The sequence below is a fragment of the Petaurus breviceps genome, unplaced genomic scaffold, assembly GCF_028583685.1.
Source record: "Petaurus breviceps papuanus isolate PSGF00001 unplaced genomic scaffold, PetGlider_PUasm1.0 99, whole genome shotgun sequence".
In the NCBI taxonomy this organism is placed as follows: domain Eukaryota; kingdom Metazoa; phylum Chordata; class Mammalia; order Diprotodontia; family Petauridae; genus Petaurus; species Petaurus breviceps.
The window spans coordinates 39786-49121 of record NW_027187465.1 but is presented as its reverse complement, the minus strand read 5'-3'; positions in this window follow the sequence as shown (position 1 = coordinate 49121).

Genomic DNA, 9336 nt, shown 5'->3' with positions numbered 1-9336 from the left:
GATTAGATGCCTCTGAAGTTCCTTCAAACCTTAAGATTCCATGACCTTTATCTCCTCTGAAAACCAATGCAGACCAAAACCCAAAATGACTTTGGGGTCATAGATTTGAAACTGAATGGGCTCTTAGAAGCTAGCCATATCTATGGTATTACAGATGTGCAAACTGAGGCCTAGGAGATTGTGACTTGACCAAGGTCACATGGAGTTTGAACCCAGATCCTCTGACTCCAAGACGTTTGTCCCTGTCACACTCTTGACATGAGTTGCAATTCCAGGCCCACAAAAATTCAGGTTTTTTTTTTTTGTGGGAAAGGCGAGATAAAACACCTCACCTCTATCCTTCATTTGTGTGATTGGTGTTTGTTTTTGTTTTCCGCTCTTAAGTTCAAGTTTTCGTGTTTATTTTTATGGAAGAAGGTATAGAAAGGGAACAACAAATCATGAGATAGTAATGGCTAACATACAGTCCTTTAAGGATTACAAAGCACCACACACACACAATCTGGATCACAGAGGGGACCTTAGAAGTCAGCTGTTTGATACATTTTATAGTTGGGGAAACTGAGGCTGTTACAATGACTTGCTCAAGGCAGCACCTAGTAAGTGGCAGAGCCAGAATTTCAACATTTTCCATAGCACCATGCAATGTTTTATTTAAAAACACTCAGAACCCACCCCCACTCCAGATTCAACCAAAGAGGTACACAAGTTGGTCATTTCAAATATAGCTTCACTTACATAAGCTGGTGTGTATTCACCAGTCAAGTGGGTTGTCATCCCATCTGGAGCACTGTGTCCAGTCCTGGGCATATTTTAGGTTGGAATTTGAGAAAGCAGAATCTTTCAGACAAAGACATTCTGGATGGTGAAGGGTTTGGAAGACATGTCCTAGGAAGGGGTTGAAGGAATGGGGAACAGTTCAGTTGGTAGAAAAGTAGATTTTTAGAATGGGGAAGAGAGGGGAGGTGGTTTGGTAGGCTTTCGGCCCTTTTCAAGAGGAAATCCGACTTGTTTTGTGTGGCTGCACACAAATGGGTGGAAATTCCAGGGGACCTTTTCAGGTATTTAGGAGGGAACTTTCCACTTATGGGAAACAGTAATAGCAAAGTAGGGAACCTTCTGCCAAAGGAGCTATTAAGTACCATGGGGAAGCTGGACTAGAATTACCTCCTTAAGCTCTATGGTTTTCCCATGGATTGTGCTAGCTGTCTGGGGAATACAAAAGGAAAGATAACCGCTGCCCTCAAGGTGCTTATAATCTAATTGGGGAGAAAAGTCCAACACCCTTGGAATTAACTCGGGAGCCCAACTGGTAGGAGTCAGCCTTTACACACTGAATAAAGTGTTTTTTTTTAAATTAAAATTAATTTAATTAAATAATTAAAATTTATTTCAATTATCGGCTAGCATTTATAGGCATCTACTGTGTGCTAAGCACTCCCCCCCCCCAAATAATCATTTTTACCAAGAATTCCACTTGGCCACGAGTAAATTTAGAAACAAAGATTTTTATTTTATGTCATTTCTGATGGGTGACCTTGGGAAAAAGGGTCACTTCATAGGCACAAGCACACCTGAAGATAGCTACAAAAGCCCTTTTTCTAATCTACCCAGATTTGAATTTCCTTCCTGAACCCGACTGCTCAGATCAGGCTTCACAGAAAACACCTAAACCCGGCCCCTCATGGATTCTACACCCCCTGATTACATCTCATTTCCATGTTTTAACCCCTCCCCCTTTCATCCCCATATACTTTATTTAATAAAGGAAATGTCGAACCAAAAAAAAAAAAGATGCTTTTAGTCTCTTCCTCCCTGTTTGTCTGCATCAGACAGCACTGTGTACAAGAGCACAATAAATGAGTTTGGAGACTGCTTAGGAAAGGAGAGGAAAGTTTATTTATTCTTTCTCATGAGGAAGGGCCCTCTGCCCCTGTCGCTCAATTGGCGTCTGCCAGGGAGAAGGCAACAGGTAGAAGCAAGCCCTTGGTTATATAACCTCATTTTTTTCCCCATTTTTTCCGTTTTGGAGGGCAATTGGGGTTAAGTGACTTGCCCAAGGTCATATGGCTAGTTTGTGTGTGTGTGTGTGTGTGTGTGTGTGTGTGTGTGTGTGTGTGTGTTGTGTCTGAGGCCGCATTTGAACTCGGGTCCTCCTGACTCCAGGGCTGGTGCTCTATTCATTGCACCACCTAGCCGTCCAGGTCATATGGCCTTCTAATGCAGAAACCCAACCCCCCCAAACTGGCCTTCACTCTCATTGGTAGGGATGCTGGCCCACAACCTAAGTGCGGGAATCTATCTTGGAGACAAAGGACACAGAAACTTGGTGTCCAGGGCAAGGCCAGGAAGGCACCTTTGTCCTTCCTGCATATCTTGTGCTGAGGTGGCCCTGGGGAGGGTCTCCATTGCTCTAGGTCTCAGATTCCTGTAAGGTCAGGTGACCTCTAAACTTAGGCCTAGTGGATACTGAAGCCACTCTAGATTTGATTTTTCAGAATGGGGAAATTTCACTGCAGATTATCACTCACAGCACGAGAAGGTAATTAATTGCTAAGAGAATTGACAAAAGCTGTGAGTTTGAAGATTTGAACCCAGGATATCTCTGATAAAAAGTCCCATTATCTAAGGCTGCCTCTGAGTAGATGGACCTCATGCTTTGTGTCCGTTCTTTTGATACACAGGAACAGGCCCTCTCAGAACAAACCTGTTCTTATCAGATTTATCAGGTGACCTACACCCCCCCACTGCCCTTCGGCCACAATCAGGTTTATCTCTGTCATTAGCCACCAGTATGACTTTAAATCATGTTTCATATAATTTCTGTGCAAACAAAATTTAATCATCTCTTACACCCCCCACCCCCAAACCAGTCTTTGCTCTCTAAGAGGTCACAGTCCAATTAATGATTAAGCATTTCTTCTCCTTACCTTTCACACCAGAAAAACAACAAACAAATCCTTGTAACGAAATAAACAGTCAAATAAAACCACTCCCACATTGGTCATGTTCAAGAATATGTCTCATTTTTCCATATTTCATCCTTCACCTCTCTGTCAGGAGGTGGGCAGCATTCTTCATCAGTGGATCAACATTAAGTGTTAACCCAGAAAATGGATGAATATACATTGTTTCCCCCTTGTTTATCTGACAAGGGCATAAAGAATGAAGAGCCCTACTTTTGGAGTGAGGAGGGCCTGGGTTCAAACCCTGTCCCTGTACCTTATTACTTATATGATTTTGGGCTAGTCACCTATCTTTTTTTTGCTTTTTTTTTCTTGGAGGGGGCAGGGCAGGGCAATTGGGATTAAGTGACTTGCCTAAATAATCTGCTAGTTATTGTGTTAAGTGTCTGAGGCTGGATTTGAACTCAGGTCCTCCTGACTCCAGGGCCAATACTCTATTCACTATACCACCTAGCTGCCCCTTAGTCACCTATCTTTTGAATGAAAGGGTTGGGCTAGGTGATTTCAAAGCTCCAAATTAGGATGCTAGAATCGTAATGAACAGGAAATGATCTGAGCTTAGCTTAAAGGACACATTCAGTCAGCATTTCCCAAGTGAATTTGTCTGTAGGGTGCATTTGGGCTTAAAATACATTGATAGGATTCATGAAGTCTGGTCATGTGAACTGTGGAAATTTTGGAAAAAAAAGAGAGAAAGTTAAGTTTTCATATTAAACCTTTCTGCATGTAATGTGCTGCTGCCGTTTGTCCTTGGTTCTCCAAGAGGACCATGACATCAGGGAGGTGAAACCAAGACATGCAAGTGAATTGGATTTAAGTGCGGCAGGGCTGTGCAAGGTCACCAGCCTCACTTTAACCTCCGGAGCCATTTGCATTGGATCAGGACTCCTGGAGATGGCCCTGGATGCAGTGGGGTCCTTGTCCTTTTCAAGCTAAGGCCTTTAACAAGTCTGAGTTCCACAGAGATAAGGACAGCACTTAAGGCTTCATCACATAGAGTTCTGTGGTTAAGAACCCCTCCCAGTCAGGTCAGCTCCTCCCAAAAGCAGCCTACAGACAGGAAAGTGAGAGTTGGTAACTTGTCCAGGGTCACACTGCTCAAAGGTATCATACTGAACTTAAACCCAGATAGATCTTCCTGGTCTAGGCAAGCTCTGCTACAACATATGGCCCGATATTTAATTATGTGACTAAATTAAGAGGCAGTGCAATATAATGGTTACAGGGCAGGCCTTGGAGTCAGCAGGACCTGTTTGGTCTCTGACCCACGCTGGCTCTGTGACCCTGGGCAAGGGTTGGCTGATCAGGGAACTCATCTTCACTAGGAATGAATTCCTTCTTCCTACCCTAATTAAATCATGGGTCTGGTAGAATTAATCACGTGTCAAGTCCTGACTGTATCTAGGACACCAGGTTTCTTCCTAGAGAGGTCTGTTTTGTTCAGTTATTTCAATTGTGTCTGACTCTTCAAGACCCTATTTGGGGTTTTCTTGGCAGAGATACTGGAGTGGTTTGCTATTCCCTTCTCCAGTTCATTTTACAGATGAGGAAACTGAGGCAAACAGGGTTAAGTGACTTGTCCAGGGTCACACAGCTAAGAGTCTGAGCCTGGATTGGAACTCAGGAAGAATAGTCTTCTTAACTCGAGGCTTGACACTATTCACAGTACCACCTAACTGCTGAGAGGGGTCCAAGTTTTCCAGATGTTTGCTACATACATATTGGTATAACATGAGTGAAGTCAGAAAGACCTGGGCTCCCCTAGGAAAGTCCCTTTAAGCTCTCTTGGCCCTGGTTTCCTCATCTGTGAAGAAGTGGATTGATGACCCCTAAGGCGCTTTCCAGCTCTGAATCTAAGATCCAATGAGAAAAGATCACTACCAACTATTGGATCAGGGAAGGCTTCATGGAGGGGGTGACCTCCTTTGAAGAATGGAGAAGGGAGGAGCATTCCAAGCCTTGGGAAAGGCAATGGACACGGGAATGGAGAAGTGAGGGGCATCTAAAGGGGAAGGGAATGGGTAATTTGCAGTGATGCAAAAGAGTGCTTGCCTGGAGATGGAAAGACTTGAGTTCAAATTCTCTTTCTTGCTGTGTAACCCTGGGAAAGCCACTTAAACTCTGCTTCAATTTTCTCATCTGTAAAATGGGGATAATGTTCCTACCTCCCAGGGTGGTTTTGAGGAACAAACGAGACCCTATTTGTAAAGTGTTTGGCAGTGTCTGGCAGCAGGTGCTGTAGAATGATGTGGAGTGCAGCCATATCAGGTACTAGTGGAAAGGCAGGGTGCTGCCAGATTTCCCTCCCAACCCTCTTAGCTTTACTGGAACAATGGAGAACATTTGTCATGAACTTCCCCTTTTCCCCTCCTGCCCATCTCCGAACACTCAGATTCCTTCCGTCCTCTCTCATCCTTCCCCATGTCTCACATGATGAAGCGGTCTTCCTCCTTGCCGAGGCTGACCCCTCTACCTGCTCTAGTGACCCCATTCCATTCCTTCTCCTCCAACACATTGCCCCCTCTCTCTATCATTCCCGATCCCACTTATTTTCAATTTCTCCCTCCCTGTTGGCTTATTCTCTACTCCCTACAAACATGTCCATGTGTCCCCTATCCTGAAAGAAATCTCACTTGGTCCTTCCATCTTCCTATTGTCTTTTCTTTTCTGGCTTAACTCCTTGAGAAGGCCATCTGCGACTGATGCCACACACTTTCTCTCCTCCTGCCCTCTCCTAAGAAGGCCCTCCCCCCCAATCTGGCTTCTGACCTGTGTATTCCACCCAGACTGCTCTCTCCAGAGTTACCAGTAGTCCCGTAATTGCTGAATCCAATGGCCCTTCCTCCATCCTCATTCTCCTTGACCTCTCTGCAGCCTTGGACACTGCCCATTACTCTCCTCCTTGATCCGCTCTCTTCTCGAAGATTTCAGGATGTCACTCTCTCCTCTTCTTCTCTTCCCTGTCTGACTGTTCTTCTGTCTCCTTTGCTGCATCCCCCTCCAGATCACACTCTGTACTGGGCCCTCTTCTCTTCTGCCTCTATACGAATTCATTTGGTGATTTCATCAGTTGCTGTGCATTGGATGACCATTTCTGTGCTGATGATTCTCTAACCTACCTGTCCTGTCCCAGCCTTTCCACTGACCTCCAATCTTGCATCTTCACCTGCCTCTCAGACTTCTTCAGTTAGATGACCAGTAGACATCTTAAACTCAGTATATCCAAAATGGAGCTCATCATCTTTCCCCTTAAACGTCCCCTGCTCCTGCCTTCTCTATTACTACGCAGGACAACACCCTCCTCCCAGGCCCTCAGTTTCATAGCCCAGGGTGCCTCACTATCTCCAACCCCCCGTATCCAAGGTGTTCCAAGGCCTGTCGATTTCACCTTTGACACATCTCCTGAATGCACCCCCTTTTCCTCTCTGACACTGCCCCCACCCTAGTGCAGATCCCCATTACCTTACATCTGGACTACTGCAATAGTTGCTGGTGGGTCTGCCTGTCTCAAGTCTCTCTATACTCCAATCCATCCTCCATCTGGCCATTAAATGATTTTCCTAAAACACCTAAGGCACTGGGGGCTAATCATCTCACCCCCGTACTCAACAAACCCCAGTGGCTCCCTATTGCAAATGCAAAATCCTTTGTTGACATTCATAGCCCTTCATAACCCTTTCCCCTCCTACCTTCCTCTCTTCTGTTACCTTACTCACTAACATATACTCTTTGATGCAGAGACACCAGCCTCTTTGCTGTCCTAGAGGCAAGATCCTCTATCTCGACTCCTTGCCTTCTCTCTGGCTGCCCCCCATGCCTAGAATCCTCTCTCCTCATCTCTTCCTACTGACCTCCCTGGCTTCCTTTAAGTTCCAACTAAAATCCCACCATCTATAGGAAGTCTTCCCCAATACCCCCTTAATTCTGATCCTTTCCTATTTTAATCATTTCCTATTTATCATCTTGTATATAGTGCTCTCTTTCTCTCTTTCTCTCTCTCTTCCTCCTTCTCTCCCTCTGTTGTGTCCCCCTGTCAGATTGTAAGCTCTTTGAGGGTAGGGGTTGCCTTTTTTGTTCTTGCCTCTCTCTTTTTTATATCTTTAGCAATTAGCACAGTGCCTAACATATAATAGGCATTTAGTAAATATTTATCCAGATTTTGGAGGGCCTTGAATGTTAGACCAGGGAATTTGGACTTTCCTTGGTAAGCGGCTTGAACAGGGGAATGACGGTCAGATCTAGGCACAAGGAAAGTTAGCTTCCAGTGTGTGTCAAGGGTGGATTGGAAGGGGAAAGAGCAGAGGTTGGGAGACAGTTAGGAGGCTATGACAAAAATTCATGGAAAGGAATGAGCTTATAGCAGGGTAATGGCAGTGGAAGCAGAAAAGGGGCAGAAATGGAATATCATTGTGCTCTGAGAAACAGTAAATAGAAATTTAGAAAAACATGAAGAACACCTACGAATTCTTACGGAACAAAGTAAGAAGACCCGTGGAACAATATACATAAAAAGTATAGTCGAAAGAGAAAACCCAGACCCAAACCTGACAACCAGCCGGTGAAAGGGAAAGCCTTCTGATGGTAAGGGCTAAACTTGCCCGAGAGAAGAAATAACAAATTGAGGTCACCTCCCTTCTTTGCAGAGGTACGGGACTATGGGTGTGGAATGCTGCATATACTGGCAGCTGCATTCATAGGTTGATCAGTTTTGCTTGACCATTCCCCACACCCCTTTTTAAAAAATTATCCGTCCCATAAGATGCCTCACTGGGGAGGGGAGGGACAAAGAATATTCATTTGGAAATGATGGTGATGTAAAAGCCATAGATATTGATTGAAATACATTTTTTTTTGAAAAGGATACAGATGTTTGAGAGATTGTAGGGGTAGAGTCTATAGGATTTGCTAACTGATAGAAAGTGAGGGAAAGGAATGAGTCAGAAACTGAAGTTTCAAATCTATGTGATTGGGTGAATCATAGAATCATTGATCAGTCCTGGAAGAGATCTTAGAGATCCCCTACCTTCCCCTTTTACAGATATTTGGTGCTGCCATTGAAGGGAAGAGTGAAGTCAGAAGGAGGAGAAGGATTTGGGAGAAAGATACTAATTTAGGGTGTGTTGGATTTCAGGGACCTCAAGGACATCCAGGTGGAGATGTCCTGTATTCAGTCGGAGATGCAGGTCTGGAGCTCAGAAATCTGGGAGCTATTAGTATTTGTTTGAGCTGTGAAATAATAAGATTTACAAGGGAGAGAGGAGTGAGAGGAGAAAAGAGGGTGGATAGAAAAACTTTGAAGGACATCTGCCTGAAAGGATGAGGAAGAGAATGAAGGACTGTGGAAGGTGAGGCAGAGGAGTATTGAGAAGTAAGACAGTCAGGAGAGAGGCTAGAATGACACTGAATAAATAAATCAACTTATGTAGTATTGTTATTTTTATTTCATCGGCAGGACCTAACCATGAGCAATGAGCATTTCTGCATTTATTTAGGTCTGTATTTTTGTAAAGACTTTTATAGTCACATTCATATAGTCCCTATGTGTGTCTCGGTAGATAGACTTCCAAGTACTTTATACATTCTGTAGTTATTTTGAATATAATTTCCCTTTCTATCTTTTCCTGTGCCCTCCCTTTTTTTTGAGGGGGTGGGTGGATGGGTAACATACAGGAAATGTAACCATGAGAAAAATATAAAAATAGTCTAGCCCATTCAGATGACAGAAGAGGAAACTGAGTCACAGAGAGGTGGAGAGACCTAGAATCCAAGGTTAAGAGCCATAAGAGAGCCTGCAGTCAACTCCTGATTTTGTTTATGTTAAAAAATGTCAATTAACAAGCATTTATTTTATTTTATCTCTTTCTAATACCTGAGGTTGGGCTCTAAGGACCTTTCCAACTCAAAGAATATATGACTTCCCTCACGGTGTCCATATTGTTTTTGTCTTTGTTTCCAAGACAAGAGCTTAGTGGGAACAGAAAAGTTGGGTTTGAGTGGAGGCTCTGCCATCATCTGGGTGACCTGGGGCAGGCTGCTCCTCCTCTCTGATCCGGTGGGTGAATAAGAACAGGTGGACCAGACCAATCCCTGAGCTCTGGAATCCAGGAGATCCAAGCAGTCCAGGCCCCATTGGCCAAGACCGGGCGTCCTGGATTCCTCTGCCAGAGTCACAGGACAAAGGGCACCTGCCCTCCTGCCCGGCTTCCTCATCTCTTATCAAATGGATAGAACTTCACTGAAATTTAGAAATGAAATTGTAAAGACATAGAATGACGTGCAGTAATGGGCAGGGGAGTGCAAGAGGACTGATGGGTACAGCGCCGGGGAGACTTCATCATGAGGGCCTTACTGCTTTCTCCATGAAGAGGTG